This window comes from Entelurus aequoreus, linkage group LG07, assembly GCF_033978785.1.
Source record: "Entelurus aequoreus isolate RoL-2023_Sb linkage group LG07, RoL_Eaeq_v1.1, whole genome shotgun sequence".
NCBI lineage: Eukaryota > Metazoa > Chordata > Actinopteri > Syngnathiformes > Syngnathidae > Entelurus > Entelurus aequoreus.
This window is the reverse complement of record NC_084737.1, coordinates 7,223,290-7,243,058: the sequence shown is the minus strand read 5'-3', so window position 1 is coordinate 7,243,058 and position 19,769 is coordinate 7,223,290. Positions and strand designations below refer to the sequence as shown.

Here is a 19,769-nt window from a genome sequence, read left to right as displayed (position 1 = left end):
GAGGAGTCGATAATAACGATAATAGTAATAAAGTATTTTTCGGACTATAAGTCGCAGTTTTTTTCATAGTTTGGTGTGACTTATGTGTGAAATTATTAACACATTAGTGTAAAATATCAAATAATATTATTTATCTCATTCACGTAAGAGACTAGACGTATAAGATTTCATGGGATTTAGCGATTAGGAGTGACAGATTGTTTGGTAAACGTATAGCATGTTCTATATGTTATAGTTATTTGAATGACTCTTACCATAATATGTTACCTTAACATACCAGGCACGTTCTCCGTTGGTTATTTATGCCTCATATAACGTACACTTATTCAGCCTGTTGTTCACTATTCTTTATTTATTTTAAATTGCCTTTCAAATGTCTATTCTTGGTGTTGGCTTTTATCAAATAAATTTCCCAAAAAAATGCGACTTATACTCCAGTGCGACTTATATATATTTTTTCCCTTCTTTATTATGCATTTTCGGCCAGTGCGACTAATACTCCGGAGCGACTTATACTCCGAAAAATACGGTAATACAGACAAAGTGCAAACTACATAAAAGCCAATAATAATAATAATAATAATAATAATAATAATAACACAGACAAAGTGCAAACTAGATAAGAACCCATCCATCCATCCATTTTCTACCGCTTGTCCCGTTCGGGGTCGCGGGGGTGCTGGAGCCTATCTCAGCTACATTCGGGCGGAAGGCAGGGTGTGGAAAATGCAAATGAAAATACCGTAAATTCTGGACTATAACCTCTACTTTTCTCCTACGCTTTGTATCCTGTAGCTTTTTAAACGGCGCAGCAAATTTGTGATTTTTTTTTTCATCGTTTACGGCCATAATGCAAATAGTTTTCATTAAACACATGCAAAGACATCAAAAAGGTGTGTTATTGTTTGTGCTACGGCGCCATCTTTTGGACAAGCTCGCCCGCTGCATTGCCCTTCTGCTTAAACCCAGCCTTCTAACTGGAAGTACAAATGCCGTTCTGTCTTCTAGCCGTCCACAGCGTTACTACTCGTATGGTCTTTCCATTCATCACTCCAAGCAACGTATGTAAAAAAGCTACCTCAAACAAACCTGAATATAAAAATTAATGAGGAGCTCATTGAACAAGTACCTGAAGTCAAATATTTGGGCATAATCATAGACTAGCAGCTGAATTTTAAAAGTCACATTAAGAAAATGTGTAAAACCCTGAAGGCAAACTTAGGCTGTTTTAAAGGCCTACTGAAAGCCACTACTAGCGACCACGCAGTCTGATAGTTTATATATCAATGATGAAATATTAACATTGCAACACATGCCAATACAGCCGGTGCAATTTTAAATTTCCCGGAAAACTTCCGGTTGAAAACGTCTATGTATGATGACGTTTGCGCGTGACGTCAATGGTTGAAGCAGAAGTATTGGGACACATTGTATCCCAATACAAACAGCTCTGTTTTCATCGCAAAATGAACAATGGAGACTGCAAAGAAGAAAGCTGTGGGTGGGATCGGTGTATTAGCGGCTGGCTGCAGCAACACAACAAGGAGGGCTTTGAGTTGGATAGCAGACGCGCTATCCGACGCTAGCCGCCGACCGCATCGATGATCGGGTGAAGTCCTTCGTCGCGCCGTCGATCGCTGGAACGCAGGTGAGCACGGGTGTTGATGAGCAGATGAGGGCTGGCGTAGGTGGATAGCTAATGTTTTTAGCATAGCTCTGTCAAGGTCCCGTAGCTAAGTTAGCTTCAATGGCGTCGTTCGCAACAGCATTGCTAGGCTTTGCCAGGCGGTACAGCATTAATTGTGTAGTTACAGGTCCAGAGTTTGGTAGTATTGTTGATCTTCTGTCTATCCTTCCAGTCAGGGTCTTTTTTATTTTGTTTCTATCTGCATTTAAGCACGATGCTATCACGTTAGCTCCGTAGTTAAAGTGCTTCGCCGATGTATTGTCGTGGAGATAAAAGTCACTGTGAATGTCCATTTCGCGTTCTCGACTCTCATTTTCAAGAGGATGTAGTATCCGAGGTGGTTTAAAATACAAATCCGTGATCCACAATAGAAAAAGGAGAAAGTGTGGAATCCAATGAGCCCTTGTACCTAAGTTACGGTCAGAGCGAAAAAAGATACGTCCTGCACTGCACTCTAGTCCTTCACTCTCACGTTCCTCATCCACAAATTTTTCATCCTCGCTCAAATTAATGGGGTAATCGTCGTTTTCTCGGTCCGAATCGCTCTCGCTGCTGGTGTAAACAATGGGGAAATGTGAGGAGCCCTTCAACCTGTGACGTCACGCTACTTCCAGTACAGGCAAGGCTTTTTTTTATCAGCGACCAAAAGTTGCAAACTTTATCGTCGATGTTCTCTACTAAATCCTTTCAGCAAAAATATGGCAATATCGCGAAATGATCAAGTATGACACATAGAATGGATCTGCTATCCCCGTTTAAATAAAACAATTTCATTTCAGTAGGCCTTTAAGATTATAAGAAACTCAGCTGTGCTTTTACTTTTATGTATTCAATGATTCTTTCACACATATCTTATGGCTTAACTACATGGTCCCAGGCACACCAGTCATCAATCAAGACCATTGAGTGTCTTTATAACCGCGCCTTGAAAGTCCTAGACAAGAAGAGTGTACCATATCATCATTGCCAAATTTGAACCAAATACAATATTTTAAGTTTTACCAATTTCATTTTGTTACACACAGTCAAACCGGTTTTTAAATGCTTGGATAACTCTGCTCCCCAATTGCTCTGCAAGGCAATTACAAGACTGCAAAGTGGTACCAGATCTACCACTTGAGCTATGTCAAAAGGCAACTGTTGCGTTACATTCCGTTGAACATCTTTTGCCCAGACTGCCTTTTCAATAAAAGGAGCACATCTATGGAACTCTTTACCTGACACTTTGAAAAGTAAACCTGCACTTGTCACTTTCAAAAAACAAACAAAATTATGGCTAGTTGAGCAACAATTGTGTTCCCATGTTTAGGTTTTACTCATTTTTACTAATTGGTTTTTATCTAGTCTGCACTTTGTCTGTATTATTTCTATTATTATTATCGACTCATCTTTGCCTTATTCTATTTTTTATTTTCCTATTTTAATGATGTTAGATCTGTGTTGTTGTTGTTGTTGGGGACAAGTGTTGTAAATGAGCTTTGGCTACAAACATTATGATGCATACATTGGATAACTGTTTAAGAGCCTATGTTTTTGTATCTGTCCCTATTTCAAATAAACCTTTATATATACACTACCGTTCAAAAGTTTGGGGTCACCCAAACAATTTTGTGGAATAGCCTTCATTTCTAAGAACAAGAATAGACTGTGGAGTTTCAGATGAAAGTTCTCTTTTTCTGGCCATTTTGAGCGTTTAATTGACCCCACAAATGTGATGCTCCAGAAACTCAATCTGCTCAAAGGAAGGTCAGTTTTGTAGCTTCTGTAACGAGCTAAACTGTTTTCAGATGTGTGAACATGATTGCACAAGGGTTTTCTAATCATCAATTAGCCTTCTGAGCCAATGAGCAAACACATTGTACCATTGGAACACTGGAGTGATAGTTGCTGGAAATGGGCCTTTATACACCTATGTAGATATTGCACCAAAAACCAGACATTTTCAGCTAGAATAGTCATTTACCACATTAGCAATGTATAGAGTGTATTTCTTTAAAGTTAAGACTAGTTTAAAGTTATCTTCATTGAAAAGTACAGTGCTTTTCCTTAAAAAATAAGGACATTTCAATGTGACCCCAAACTTTTGAACGGTAGTGTATATAAGAACAATTTCCCTTGTGGATCAATAAAGTTTGTCTAAGTCGAAGTTTTACAATATAACTAAAACAATTCTTACTTACTAAACCGTCCAATGTGTGATGTCCGTAGGAGTGTTTTCATGCATATTTGTACGTGCTATCGTAATGCAATCAAGCTAGTGTCGTTAGCATTGGCTCGAACCAATTAGTAAAAATTAGTAAAAACTAAACATGGGAACACGATTGTTGCTCAACTACCCACAATTGTGTTTGTTTTTTGAAAATGACAAGGGCAGGTGTACATTTCAAAGTGTCAGGTAGAGAGTTCCATAGCTGTGCTCCTTTTATTGAAAAGGCATCTCGGTCTTTTGCAGCACAAACATGGACCTGGATGTTTAAGAGACTAAAAAACACACGGACCGTGGCCACGTGAACAGGGATACCTTCAAGAACGCATTTTTTTTCTGTGCATTCCCACCTTTCGTCCACACGCGGACGCAGATTTTGGGCCAGTTTTTGCAAAGCACTTTCTTCAGTTGAGTCCCGTAGAGCAGTGGTCCCCAATCAGTAATGCTGATTTTTTAATTAAATCAACATAAAAAACACAAGATACACTTACAATTAGTGCACCAACCCAAAAAACCTCCCTCCCCCATTTACACTCATTCACACTCATTCACACAAAATGGTTGTTTCTTTCTGTTATTAATATTTCTGGTTCCTACATTATATATCAATATAGATCAATACAACCAGCAGGGATACAGTCCGTAAGCACACATGATTGTATTTCTTTATGACAAAAAATAAATTAAAAAAATAAAAATACCATAACATGTCGGTGCTGTCTAGAGCTCGGCAGAGTAACCGTGTAATACTCTTCCATATCAGTAGGTGGCAGCAGGTAGCTAATTGCTTTGTAAACGTAGTATCTAATGCTTAAACCGAAAATAAACAAAAGGCATTGAAGTTTAGGGATGGCTATGGAAAACTAAACTAAAACTGAACTGGCTAAAAAGTCAACAAAAACAGAATGCTGGACGACAGCAAAGACTTACAGCGTGTGGAGCAGGGACGTCCACAAAGTACACCCGTACAAGACATGACAATCAACAATTTCCACACAAAGAAGGATAGCGTCCGCACAACTGAAGTAGTCTTGATTGCTCAAACAAAGCAGGTGCGGGGAATAGCGCTCAAAGGAAGACATGAAACTGCTACAGGAAAATACCAACAAAACAGGAAAAGCCACCAAAATAGGAGCGCAAGACAAGAACTAAAACACTACACAGGAAAACAGCAAAAAACTCCAAATAAGTCACGGCGTGATGTGACAGGTCATGACACTTACTTTGAGACAAGAGCTATAGTGTTGGTTATGGTTTGAATTCATGTCCAACAATTGCAACTTTTTACTGTCAATATCAACTACTGAGTTTATATTTGTAATGTTTTCTGCTGGTGGTGTGCCCCCGCATTTTTTCAATGAACAAAAATGTGCCTTGGCTCCAAAAAGGTTGAAAAACACTGAAGTAGTGGACAGCAAATGCACAGTAGGAGCAAAAGCTTGTTCACTGCATGTCGGACAAGTTGTGTTGCGTTCATGAAGGTCTGTTATTTGCAGCACTACGCAAACACAGCAGAGTCCAAAGATCACTCAAGTCTGAAATCAGCACTTCATGTGTTTAAGCACACATTCTGTGGCTGGGGATGGCGTCCAAGAAACGCTCCTCAGACTTCCACACGTTGCTGCTAAAAGCGGACACAGAAAAAAACGTGGGGCAGTGAACGCGGCGCTGAAATAACAGAAAAGCAGCCAGAGCGTGGTGAATCACAGACTTGACGGGGGAAAAGATGACGGCGGAGGAGGAATGTTCATCAGTGGAGCGACGTGGCTTATGTAAGAGCTTCTTGTGGGGGCAGCCTTCTGCTACGTGCAAATGAAAAAAAACAAAAAACAACCTGTTCAGACTCGCAAAGGCAGAGATGCTCTGCTGCTTTCATGGCGGGCAGCAGTGTCGCTTCGTGCAGCACACCCACGGATCAATGTGAGGCAGGAAGTGGATGCAACCTGAGAGCCGCTCACTCAAAACTAATGGGACGCCTCACACTCACCCTTCATCTTCTTCCACACCAAACTCACCCTTCATCTTCTTCCACACCAAACTCACCCTTCATCTTCTTCCACACCAAACTCACCCTTCATCTTCTTCCACACCAAACTCACCCTTCATCTTCTTCCACACCAAACTCACCCTTCATATTCTTCCACACCAAACTCACCCTTCATCTTCTTCCACACCAAACTCACCCTTCATCTTTTTCCACACCAAACTCACCCTTCAGCTTCTTCCACACCAAACTCACCCTTCATCTTCTTCCACACCAAACTCACCCTTCATCTTTTTCCACACCAAACTCACCCTTCAGCTTCTTCCACACCAAACTCACCCTTCATCTTCTCCCACACCAAACTCACCCTTCATCTTCTCCCACACCAAACTCACCCTTCATCTTCTTCCACACCAAACTCACTGTTCATCTTTTTCCACACCAAACTCACCCTTCAGCTTCTTCCACACCAAACTCACCCTTCATCTTCTCCCACACCAAACTCACCCTTCATCTTCTTCCACACCAAACTCACCCTTCATCTTCTCCCACACCAAACTCACCTTTCATCTTCTTCCACACCAAACTCACCCTTCATCTTCTCCCACACCAAACTCACCCTTCATCTTCTCCCACACCAAACTCACCTTTCATCTTCTTCCACACCAAACTCACCCTTCAACTTTTCCACACCAAACTCACCCTTCATTTTTTCTTCCACACCAAACTCACCCTTCATCTTCTTCCACACCAAACTCACCCTTCATCTTCTTCCACACCAAACTCACCCTTCATGTTCTTCCACACCAAACTCACCCTTCATCTTCTTCCACACCAAACTCACCCTTCATCTTCTTCCACACCAAACTCACCCTTCAACTTCTTCCACACCAAACTCACCCTTCATCTTCTTCCACACCAAACTCACCCTTCATCTTCTTCCACACCAAACTCACCCTTCATGTTCTTCCACACCAAACTCACCCTTCATCTTCTTCCACACCAAACTCACCCTTCATCTTCTTCCACACCAAACTCACCCTTCAACTTCTTCCACACCAAACTCACCCTTCATCTTCTTCCACACCAAACTCACCCTTCATCTTCTTCTACACCAAACTCACCCTTCATCTTCTTCCACACCAAACTCACCCTTCATCTTCTTCCACACCAAACTCACCCTTCATCTTCTTCCACACCAAACTCACCCTTCATCTTCTTCTACACCAAACTCACCCTTCATCTTATTCCACACCAAACTCACCCTTCATTTTCTTCCACACCAAACTCACCCTTCAGCTTCTTCCACACCAAACTCACCCTTCATTTTCTTCCACACCAAACTCACCCTTCAGCTTCTTCCACACCAAACTCACCCTTCATTTTTTTCCACACCAAACTCACCCTTCATTTTCTTCCACACCAAACTCACCCTTCATATTCTTCCACACCAAACTCACCCTTCATCTTCTTCCACACCAAACTCACCCTTCATCTTCTTCCACACCAAACTCACCCTTCAGCTTCTTCCACACAAAACTCACCCTTCAGCTTCTTCCACACTTGTGCTGGAGCCTATCTCAGCTGCATTCGGGCGGAAGGCGGGGTACACCCTGGACAAGTCGCCACCTCATCGCAGGGCCAACACAGATAGACAGACAACATTCACACTCACATTCACACCATTCAATCATGGTGAAATTGTGACATTTACTAAGGTTTTACAGCATTTTTCTCTAAACGAAAAACATTTTTTTTACTGTAATAAACTGTGGTGTTGTTTTGGCATTTACAGTAATACACCGAAAAATCTACAGTTGTTGATTTGCGGTAAAAAAACAAAAAAACAAACAAACTGGCAGCTCAGGTGCCAAAATTTTACTGTAAAATTGCGATTTTTTATTTACAGCAAAAAAAACCAAATGTACATTTTACAGTAAAATTCTGACAACTGAGATTCCTTTTTTTTTTTTTTTTACCATAAAAACAGCAGTACTGTTTTTCCATTTACAGTAATATACACTACATTTTGAGGTGCAATTATTGCAACTTAACATATTTTTTTTACATTGTAAAAGTAGCAATAGATTTCATGGTAAAAAATTGTGACATTTACTGAGATTTTTACAGCATTTTTCTGTAAATGAAAAAAACTTTTTTTACTCTAATAAACCGAAAAATCTACAGTTGTTGATTTGCGGTAAAAAACAAACAAACAAAAAAACAAACCAGCAGCTGAGGTGCCAAAATTTTACTGTAAAATTACACTTTTTTATTTACAGTAAAAAAACAAATGTACATTTTACAGTAAAATTCTGACAACTGAGCTGCCTTTTTTTTTTTTTTTTTAACCATAAAAACAGCAGTACTGTTTTTCCATTTACAGTAATATACACTACATTTTGAGGTGCAATTATTGCAACTTACCATATTTTTTTTACATTGTAAAAGTAGCAATAGATTTCATGGTAAAAAATTATGACATTTACTGAGATTTTTACAGCATTTTTCTCTAAATGAAAAAAACTTTTTTTTACTCTAATAAACTGTGGTGCTGTTTTGGCGTTTACAGTAATACACCGAAAAATCTACAGTTTTTGATTTGCGGTAAAAAAAAAAATAAAAAAAAAACCAGCAGCTCAGGTGCCAAAATTTTACTGTAAAATTGCACTTTTTTTATTTACAGTAAAAAAACAAATGTAAATGTTACAGTAAAATTCTGACAACTTTTTTTTTAACCATAAAAACAGCAGTAATATACACCACATATTGAGGTGAAATTATTGCAACGTACCTTTTTTTTTTTTACATTGTAGTTTTAAAAAATATATACTGATAAAATGCATCAAAAAATGGTGTAATAATAGTATTCACCGTGAGAAGAGGCCCTCAAGGGCCAAACACAACTGCCACGTGGCCCTTGGTGAAAACCACTTTGACACCTCTGGCCTAGAAGCACTCTGCTCCAACCGAGACAAAAAAAAGTTCATTTGGAGTTCCTAACACATTACTCACGTTTTCCAAATGCCTCAAAACCAATTACGCAAATTCGGCGATGACATCATCACACTCTCCGCTGCAATCCCCCATCCATGCCATCAATGGACTGTGCAATACACCACTGATTGATTGTTAAGGATTGTAATGATTGACATGTGTTACCATCCTCATATAGTACAAGTATATTTATCATATAATATACATCCTCTGCTAGATGTTCTTCCTAAAAGTCCAAAGACGACGTTTGTTGTGGTGTCATTGATGCCATCGTACGAGCATTAAATGTCCAAACAGGCCCATGTTGTGTATTATTATCTGGTCACATGGTTAGGTGGAGCAGGTGTACCTAATGCTGTGTCTTGTCTTTATTAAATATCATATTGGAGTACGTGTGTGATGCAGGAAGTGAAGGTGGAATAGGAGAAGTTACATGACTACTAAGTCGATGTGCAGTCCAGATAAGCCAGGATCATCAACTCTGCATGTTTGGCTTGATGACAATTATTGTTATTATTATTACTATTATTATTATAATGAGTGTTGAATTTACGTTAAAATGTGACCTCAAACATTGCCTGGACACTTCATGCATTTGATGGTTTGACCCTGGAACAGACTTTATTGACATGAGTATTGCTGACAGTATTATTAAGTACACAACATTGTTTACTACTTACTAGTACTGCATGAATATCCACACTGCATATATTCCCTGAGGGTATTTGAGTACCGTAAACGCCTCGCCTCAAATACACGCCTCATCTGATGCCAATAATACGTTTTACTACAAGATCTAATACTACCTTTAATCATGGTACGTGTCTCTCAATGTTACTTTCTACTACTATACAAAGTACTCAGCGTTACTATCGACTACTATACAAAGTACTCAGCGTTACTATCTACTAGTATACAAAGTACTCAGTGTTACTTTCTACTAGAATATAAAGTACTCAACGTTACTTACTACTACTATACAAAGTACTCAACGTTACTTTCTACTACTATACAAAGTACTCAACAAAACTTTCTACTACAATACGATGTACTCAACATTACTTTTTTCTCTAATACAAACCCCGTTTCCATATGAGTTGGGAAATTGTGTTAGATGTAAATATAAACGGAATACAATGATTTGCAAAGCCTTTTCAACCCATATTCAGTTGAATGCACTACAAAGACAACATATTTGATGTTCAAACTCATAAACTTTTTTTTTTTTTTTGCAAATAATAATTAACTTAGAAATTCATGGCTGCAACACGTGCCAAAGTAGTTGGGAAAGGGCATGTTCACCACTGTGTTACATGGCCTTTCCTTTGAACAACACTCAGTAAAGGTTTGGGAACTGAGGAGACACATTTTTGAAGCTTCTCAGGTGGAATTCTTTCCCATTCTTGCTTGATGTACAGCTTAAGTTGTTCAATCTCCGTTGTGGTATTTTAGGCTTCATAATGCACCACACATTTTCAATGGGAGACAGGTCTGGACTACAGGCAGGCCAGTCTAGTACCCGCACTCTTTTACTACGAAGCCACGTTGATGTAACACGTGGCTTGGCATTGTCTTGCTGAAATAAGCAGGGGCGTCCATGGTAACGTTGCTTGGATGGCAACATATGTTGCTCCAAAACCTGTATGTACCTTTCAGCATTAATGGTGCCTTCACAGATGTGTAAGTTACCCATGTCTTGGGCACTAATACACCCCCATACCATCACACATGCTGCCTTTTCAACTTTGCACCTAGAACAATCCGGGAGGTTCTTTTCCTCTTTGGTCCGGAGGACACGACTTCCACAGTTTCCAAAAACGTGGACTCGTCAGACCACAGAACACTTTTCCACTTTGTATCAGTCCATCTTAGATGAGCTCAGGCCCAGCGAAGCCGACGGCGTTTTTGGGTGTTGTTGATAAACGGTTTTCGCCTTGCATAGGAGAGTTTTAACTTGCACTTACAGATGTAGCAACCAACTGTAGTTACTGACAGTGGGTTTCTGAAGTGTTCCTGAGCCCATGTGGTGATATCATTTACACACTGATGTCGCTTGTTGATGCAGTACAGCCTGAGGGATGGAAGGTCACGGGCTTAGCTGCTTACGTGCAGTGATTTCTCCACATTCTCTGAACCCTTTGATGTTATTACGGAGCGTAGATGGGGAAATCCCTAAATTCCTTGCAATAGCTGGTTGAGAAAGGTTTTTGTTAAACTGTTCAACAATTTGCTCAGGCATTTGTTGACAAAGTGGTGACCCTCGCCCCATCCTTGTTTGTGAATGACTGAGCATTTCATGGAATCTACTTTTATACCCAATCATGGCACCCACCTGTTCCCAATTTGCCTGTTCACCTGTGGGATGTTCCAAATAAGTCTTTGATGAGCATTCCTCAACTTTATCAGTATTTATTGCCACCTTTCCCGACTTCTTTGTCACGTGTTGCTGCCATCAAATTCTAAAGTTAATGATTATTTGCCAAAAAAAAAATGTTCATCAGTTTGAACATCAAATATGTTGTCTTTGTAGCATATTCAACTGAATATGGGTTGAAAATGATTTGCAAATCATTGTATTCCGTTTATATTTACATCTAACACAATTTCCCAACTCATATGGAAACGGGGTTTGTATTACATTTTAACAGAAGTGTAGATAGAACATGTTAAAACAGAAAATAAGCAGATATTAACAGTAAATGAACAAGTAGATGAATAATCCATTTTATACAGCTTGTCCTTTATAATGTGTACAAAATAATAGGTGTATAAATGACACAATATGTTACTGCATACGTCAGCAGACTAATTAGGAGTCTTTGTTTGTTTACTTACTACTAAAAGACAAGTTGTCTAGTATGTTCACTATTTTATTTAAGGACTAAATTGCAATAATAAACATATGTTTCATGTACACTAAAAATTGTTGTTCAAATAGAGACAATAATGCAATTTTTTTGTGGTCCCCTTTATTTAGAAAAGTATTGAAAGGTATCGAAAAGTATCAAAATACATCTTTTGTCCCCTTCATTTTTCTGCATTCTTTTGTATCTCTAGTTATCATTACGTATATGTATTGTTGCATTTGAACAACTGTATTGTTGATAATACAGGTAAATTATTGGTATTGTTCATTATCAATAGCGATATTTCTATTGGTATTTGTATTGCTCCATTTGTAGTGTAATAATGCTTATTGTCATTTCTGTATTAATATTTATTTCGCTAACTGCTTCTTTGCTATCACTTTTACCATCATATTTGTACATATCCTATTTGCTGATGTTGCTCTATTGTTAGGGTTCGCATGTACCCTGTATAAAGGACTCCCACAGGGAGTCCTTTATACAGGTACAAAGGAACCTATTGAAATTGTAAGGTTGATTATTATTCCGCAGCTTTGCGCACTACTTTGCCCCCCTTAACATGCTTCAAAACTCACCAAATTTTTTACACACATACAAAAACTGGGATAGCACACTTTAGTAAAAAAACCAAACCCCAAAAATCAAAATTGCGCTCTAGCGCCCCCTATGAAAAAAACAAAAACAAACTGCCTGTAACTCCCACTAGGAAGGTCGTAGAGACATGAAACAAAAACCTGTATGTAGGTCTCACTTAACAATTCATAATTTCACATCCTTGGACAAAAACCAACAGGAAGTTGGCAATTTCCCCTTCAACACAAAAAATGACTAAAAACACTAATTTTTGCCTCTTTGAGCTGTAATTTGACCCCTTTAAAATACTTAAAAACTCACCAAACTTTTTACACACATCGGGACTGGTGGAAATTGCGATCTAAAAAAAACCGAACCCCTAGCGCAATTTTTGAATAAAACAGAGACAAAACTGCTTCTCAGAGGAAAACACAGACAAAACTGCTTGTAACTTCCGGTAGGAACGTTTTAGAGACATGAAACAAAAACCTCTACGTAGGTCTCACTTAGACCTACATTTCATAGATTGACATCCTTCAGCAAAAATCAACAGGAAGTTTGATATCCCCACTTCAAAACAAAAAATGTTTAAAAAGCGGTCACCAAACATCAAACATTATCTCCTCTGAACGCGTTTGTCGTTTTGGCTTCAAACTGCTACAGGAGAGAGATTGAACCCTTCTGATTAAAAGCTGGCGAAAGCGTTTTAATAAGTGCTACGGTTGTGATTTTACGAGCCTTCAAAGAAAAGAACCACTGTGCCGCAGCACCTAGGAAAAAAACACAGACACAACTTCCTCTAACTCCCAGTACGAATATCGTAGAGACATGCAACAAAAACCTCTATGTAGGTCTCACTCAGGACTACCACTGGACAAAAGTATTGGGACACCTAGGATTAGCACCAGCCAAAATGCGGACCCGACCAACGCTGCTTGCAGCTTTAATTGTGTTTGCTGTTGTTGTTTTTGTCTCTCTGTCTTATCCCCCTCTTGTCCCCACAATTTCCCCCTCTGTCTTCTTTTTTTCCCCTCTTTCTATCCCCTCCTGCGCCGGCCCGGCTGCACCAAATGATAATATAAATACATTTAACAAAGTCAAATACAAATAAGGCAAAAAGAGAAGCATCCCACACTTCTCTTTTGTAAAGTCAATCTGAACAGCCGCTGCATCAACTACCGTATTTTTCGGACTATAAGTCGCTCTGGAGCAATGTTCCCTCTAATTTTTCATGAGTGTGAGCAAACGCACAAACACCCTGAGCATGTAGTGGAATACAGACGTGCACACTGTGGTCATACCAGCAGCACATTTGTCTCAAACCTGACATAACAATTTAAATGTCTTATTATTATAATCAAGTGACTAGTCAATTTCAAGAGATTATCTTCTAACAGATGTGATTCGGCCCACTTAGATATTGTTTTTTTTTTAAAATCAGCTATGCACTATAGTATTTTATGCCTGGGTGGGGGTCCTCCTTTGGAAATATTGTGTACCCCTTTCAGAGATCACATTTAGTTCCCCTTAAAACATTCACATGTTGCATGAGATGAAGTGTTTATTAACTTTCTGTCCGTAAAATAAATATTTTTATTAGCAATTATGTAGTCCTGTAACATAATTTCATGGTTAATATCCAAAAAATAACATTCTTAACAAATGACAGTAGAATAAGCACACTGATTGAGGAGTCATAGTAAAACGACCTGAAATTGACACTTTACGTGTAGTGTTGGAGTTGTCCAACTTTTTGTGTGGCCATAAACGCACCAGTGGCTAATTGCCATAGTGCAGGGGTGTCCAAACTTTTTCCACTTAGGGCCGCACATGGAAAAATTAAAACATGCGGGGGCCATTTTGATATTTTTCATTTTCAAACCATAACAAAATATGTGGATTTTGTTTGTTTTTTACCTTTAGGGCTCCCGGGGTAAGTCATTAAAATGTTAAAAACAAGTCAAATTATTATGTTTTTAATTTATTTAACGCTTACAGTAAATCTCTACAGTATATCAACTTCAGGTTGATATAAAGTTTAAAAAAACAAAAAGGTTTTATGCCTTTTCTGTCAAAGTCTACTTATTTTTTTTATAATAAAACTGAAATATGCAGTATTTCCCCCACTGCCCAAAACATTCAGAAAGCAATGTTTGATGTGAAGTAATTAGAGCCTTTAAAAGATCAATAATGCAGGACACCATTGATTTTAATTCATTATTATTTTTGAGTAATCACAGTGAAAAGATAAATATTATATCCCATTAAATATATTTGGGATCCAAAAGGTGCCCCACTCAGAAAGTGATAAATTGTTATTAGTTTTTTTTTTAACTTTCAACACTTAAGTTACGAGATCAACTTCAGATATATCTGTCAATTTTACGTTTGAACTATTATTTTGTTTGTTTTATGCTCTTTTGTCAAATAAAATGTTGATGTTTTTGTACGGCAACCACACAATATATGCAATATTTTCCACGTAAAACATTTTAAAGTGAAATATTTGAAATAATTGGAGCCTTGAATAGGTCAATAATTCTTATCTTATTAATTTTTTTATTTTTTTTTGAGCAATGGCAAAAAAAGAAAAATAAAGATAGACAAAAGTTGGGGGCGTGGTTAAGAGGGGAGGAGTATATTTACAGCTAGAATTCACCAACTCCAGTATTTCATATATATATATATATATATATATATATATATATATATATATATATATATATATATATATGTGTGTGTGTGTGTGAAATACTTGACTTTCAGTGAATTCTAGCTATATATATATATTTATATATATATATATTTATTTTATTATACATATAAATAAAAGAAATACTTGAATTTCAGTGTTCCGGAGGCTATCCAGTAGATGGCAGTATTGTCCTGTTTAAGAGTGTCACAACATTGCTGTTTACGGCAGACGAACTGCTTTACGGTAGACGAACTGCTTTACGGTAGACGAAAACGTGACTGCTGTTGTTGTGTGTTGTTACCACACTGGGAGGACGTTAATGAAACTGCCCAACAATAAACCCACATAAGAAACCAAGAACTCGCCCTCGATCATTCTACAGTTATAACGTGATTGGGCAGGCACGCTGTTTATATCGTGGGAAAGCGGACGTGAAAACAGACTGTCGCCGCTGTCCCCACTCAGGTCCGCATGGAGCTGGAGGGGGCGTGGCCTCCAGCTCCGGCTGAATTCCAAGAAGATTTTTGGGAGAAAAATTTCTTCCGGGAGGTTTTCGGGAGAGGCGCTGAATTCCGGGAGTCTCCCGGAAAATCCGTGAGGGTTGGCAAGTATGCCACAGACGTTACAATAATTTAAGCGTTGACAAACATTGTTTTTATCTGTTGTGGCCGCCTTTCGTCACCTGTTACTCCTAGTTGCATTGCAAAATCATACAAAACAAACGATTTGTTTATTTTGCTTAGAGTGGGATTTGATTTTTTGCGCGGCATAGATTTGCTGTGCGCAGAGGACGCGTGAGCTTTGCGCAATTGCGCACCTTAGAGGGAACATTGCTCCGGAGTATAAGTCGCACCGGCCGAAAATGCATAATAAAGAAGGAAAAAAACATATATAAGTCGCACTGGAGTATAAGTCGCATTTTTGGGGGAAATGTATTTGATAAATGCCAACACCAAGAATAGACATTTGAAAGGCAATTTAAAATAAATAAAGAATAGTGAACAACAGGTTGAATAAGTGTACGTTATATGAGGCATAAATAACCAACTGAGAAGGTGCCTGGTATGTTAACGTAACATGTTATGGTAAGAGTCATTCAAATAACTCATCATCATCGGCGGCCACTCGAACGAGTATGACGATCCTCCTGGTAGGGGTGTATCCCTTTATGGAGGATGCCTGTGCGTGACTTTGTTTTACGTGGGGAGACTGGTGCACAACCACACGATCCTTGACAGAATCGGGTCAGGGTCCAGTGGCGTGGAGTCCAAGACGACTGGGGACCCTTTTCTGCTGCAGCCTTCTTCCGCCATCGCAGCTGTTGTGGTAGTTCTTAAATCTACCGCCTTCCGCCTGCTCCGCCGTTATCGGCCGATAAATGCTTTAAAATGTAATATTGGAAATTATCGGTATCGTTTTTTTATTATCGGTATCGGTTTATTTTTTTAAATAACTATAACATTTAGAACATGCTATACGTTTACCAAACAATCTGTCACTCCTAATCGCTAAATCCCATGAAATCTTATACATCTAGTCTCTTACGTGAATGAGATCAATAATATTATTTGACATTTTACGCTAATGTGTTAATAATTTCACACATAAGTCGCACACCCGGCCAAACTATGAAAAAAACTGCGACTTATAGTGCAAAAAACACGGTATATGATTTGCCTGAGAAGCTGGACAGGACAAAAAAATAAAAAACATATATACATTTTGGTACCGGTACCATCAAGACAACCCTAGTACAAGGTAAGGATGCACTTATGCATATTTTACATTTTAAAATAACTATTAACATTCCCATTAAAACTGCATTTGCTTGCCCGGCACTTTCTGCAGTTGATTCCTGATATGAGTATTCCAAAATGAGTGTGAATGAGGTGTCATAGTGAGAGGTGTTGCTAAAAACTGCCGTCCTCTCTAAATAGTCCAGACCGGTTGGGTACTTGTAACTTAATAAGAGCGCTGGCTGGCTGTCTGTCTGTCTGGAACATGCACGCTTTGCAAGCACCACCGGGGAAGTCAATAAGGAAGGAGAGCAAAAAGCACAACAAAAAGCATTGAAGTCCCTCGACGTGCTCGGCGGACACGTCGCTTTCTCTTACCGTCGCTCTGCAGGGCACCAGGAGAGTCCTCTGGCTTCCCCCGGCAGGGAGGAGGTGGAACGGGGGAGAAGCGGAGCCAGTCGAGTAGAGGCGGGCTGAGAGTGACCGCTGTGGCCGAGTGAGCAGGCGCCGCCTCGGATCCTCCTTCTGTCGCCGCCCGCTGATGCATGTGCACGAGAGAGAGAGAGAGAGAGAGAGAGAGAGAGAGAGAGAGAGTGAGAGAGAGTGGGGGGGGGTGAGATAGCTCACAACTTGATTTGGTTTCACGCAAGTTTGCTGTGTTTATTTTTACTCGTGCCACTTTTCCCTAGAGGAGAAGAGCCGACCGATTTTTGTCCAAACTTGGCAGGAAAAAAAAATTGCAGAAAACTCCCAACTGTCATGAAAATGTCCTTTTCACCGTGAAAAAAGGGGGCAAGATTCAGCTGAAATGTCACAGACATGTCTAAACAGACATACAGGGCCGCCCCTAACTAAACTGGGGCCCTGGGAAGAATGACAATTCAAGCCCCCCCTTCCCCAAGTGAAACTTTTTTATACTCTTTTTAATCATCGTTTGAAGCAAGTTGTGTACTAAAACATACAGTATATACACTACCGTTCAAAAGTTTGGGGTCACCCAAACAATTTTGTGGAATAGCCTTCATTTCTAAGAACAAGAATAGACTGTCGAGTTTCAGATGAAAGTTCTCTTTTTCTGGCCATTTTGAGCGTTTAGTTGACCCCACAAATGTGATGCTCCAGAAACTCAATCCGCTCAAAGGAAGGTCACTTTTGTAGCTTCTGTAACGAGCTAAACTGTTTTCAGATGTGTGAACATGATTGCACAAGGGTTTTCTAATCATCAATTAGCCTTCTGAGCCAATGAGCAAACACATTGTACCATTAGAACACTGGAGTGATAGTTGCTGGAAATGGGCCTCTATACACCTATGTAGATATTGCACCAAAAACCAGACATTTGCAGCTAGAATAGTCATTTACCACATTAGCAATGTATAGAGTGTACTTCTTTAACGTTAAGACTAGTTTAAAGTTATCTTCATTGAAAAGTACAGTGCTTTTCCTTAAAAAATAAGGACATTTCAATGTGACCCCAAACTTTTGGACGGTAGTGTATTACAGTGTTTTTCAACCTTTTTTGAGCCAAGGCACATTTTTTTCATAAAAAAAATACGGAGGCACACCACTAGCAGAAAAAGTTTCAAAAATGAAACTCCACCAGGTTGTCGTGCCTTATTTTGAGTTTGTTGTTGTTTCCTGTGTGTAGTGCTTTACTTCCTGTCTTGCGCTGTTATTTTGGTGACTTTTCCTGTTTGGTTCTCCTGTAGCACCTTCACGCCTTCCTTTGAGTGCTATTGCCCGCACCTGCTTTGTTTTGGCAATCAAGACTATTTAATTGTTGATTGTCATGTCATGTACGGGATGTGCTTTGTGGACACCGTCTTTGCGCCACACGCTGTAAGTTTTTGCTGTCGTCCAGCATTCTGTTTTTGTTGACTTTGTAGACAGTTCAGTTTTACTTTTGTTTATAGCCATCCCTAAGCTTCAGTGCCTTTTCCTATTTTTGGTTTAAGCTTTACATATCTTTTTACCTGCACGCTGTCTCCCGCTGTGCTCTGCATATTGGGATCACGACAAACCATCCTTGACGCATTCCCACTTCTACAAAGCAATGAACTACCTGCTGCCACCTATTACAAGATTACCCTGCCAAGCTCTACACCGCACAGGCACTAGACAACGGCACATTATTATGATTATTGATTTGCAAAAAATATTTTTTGGACCAATTAGGTGAAGTTGCATAATGTCCCACGGCACACCAGACAATATCTCACGGCAGACAAGTGTGCCGCGGCACAGTGGTTGAAAATCACTGGTGTAATATATACTCCATCCTAAGGCTGAAACGACGCGTCGACTACGTCGACGTCATCGGTTACGTAAATACGTCGACGCCGTTTTTGTGCGTCGACGCGTCGCATATTTACGTCACACTACCGTTATGGCGAAGCGCAAAGCAGACGATCAAATCAGACGATCAAAGCAGACGATCAAAGCAGACTGTGCGAGCGAGGGGGGGAAAGCATGCCAAAAGTGGTCAAAAGTGTGGGAGTATTTCAATACACGGCCTAATAATGTTGTTGTATGCACACTGTGTCGAGCGGAAATGGCCTATCATAGCAGCACAACGGCTATGAACCAACATTTGAAAAGAAAACCATCAACTAGTCAATCGTCCGCGCGAGCATACGTTGTCATCATTACACAAAAACATGAATGTGTCATTTGTATCTGCTAGGGGTGTAACGGTACGTGTTTTGTATTGAACCGTTTCGGTACGGGGCTTTCGGTTCGGTACGGGGGTGTACCGAACGAGTTTCTAAGCTAAAGCTAAAGCCTTAACAAGCTGCATTGCTCCTTCTGCCTCTGTCTCAGCATGCAGCATTGTCCCACCCACACAACCATTTGATTGGTACACACATAGCATTACCAGCCAATCAGCGGTGCGTATTCAGAGCGCATGTAGTCAGCGCTTCAGCGTGGAGTAGATAGGTGTTTAGCAGGTGAGCATCAGGCAGCGGACTCTCCCCAAATGATAATAAACACCTCCCAGTCAACTACTAGTAACATCACTATGAG

The 19,769-nt window shown here is 39.5% G+C and overlaps 1 protein-coding gene across 2 annotated transcripts in view; it reads right to left on the bottom strand.

The window, feature by feature from the left end:
• Positions 1-19,769, bottom strand: part of dgkaa (diacylglycerol kinase, alpha a) — a 99,479-nt gene that overhangs the window by 69,993 nt on the left and 9,717 nt on the right. For both annotated transcript variants that reach the window (XM_062052508.1, XM_062052509.1), the window contains exon 3: positions 17,124-17,283. The gene's annotated coding sequence lies outside the window, so the exon portion shown is untranslated. The remainder of the gene's footprint in view (positions 1-17,123; positions 17,284-19,769) is intronic.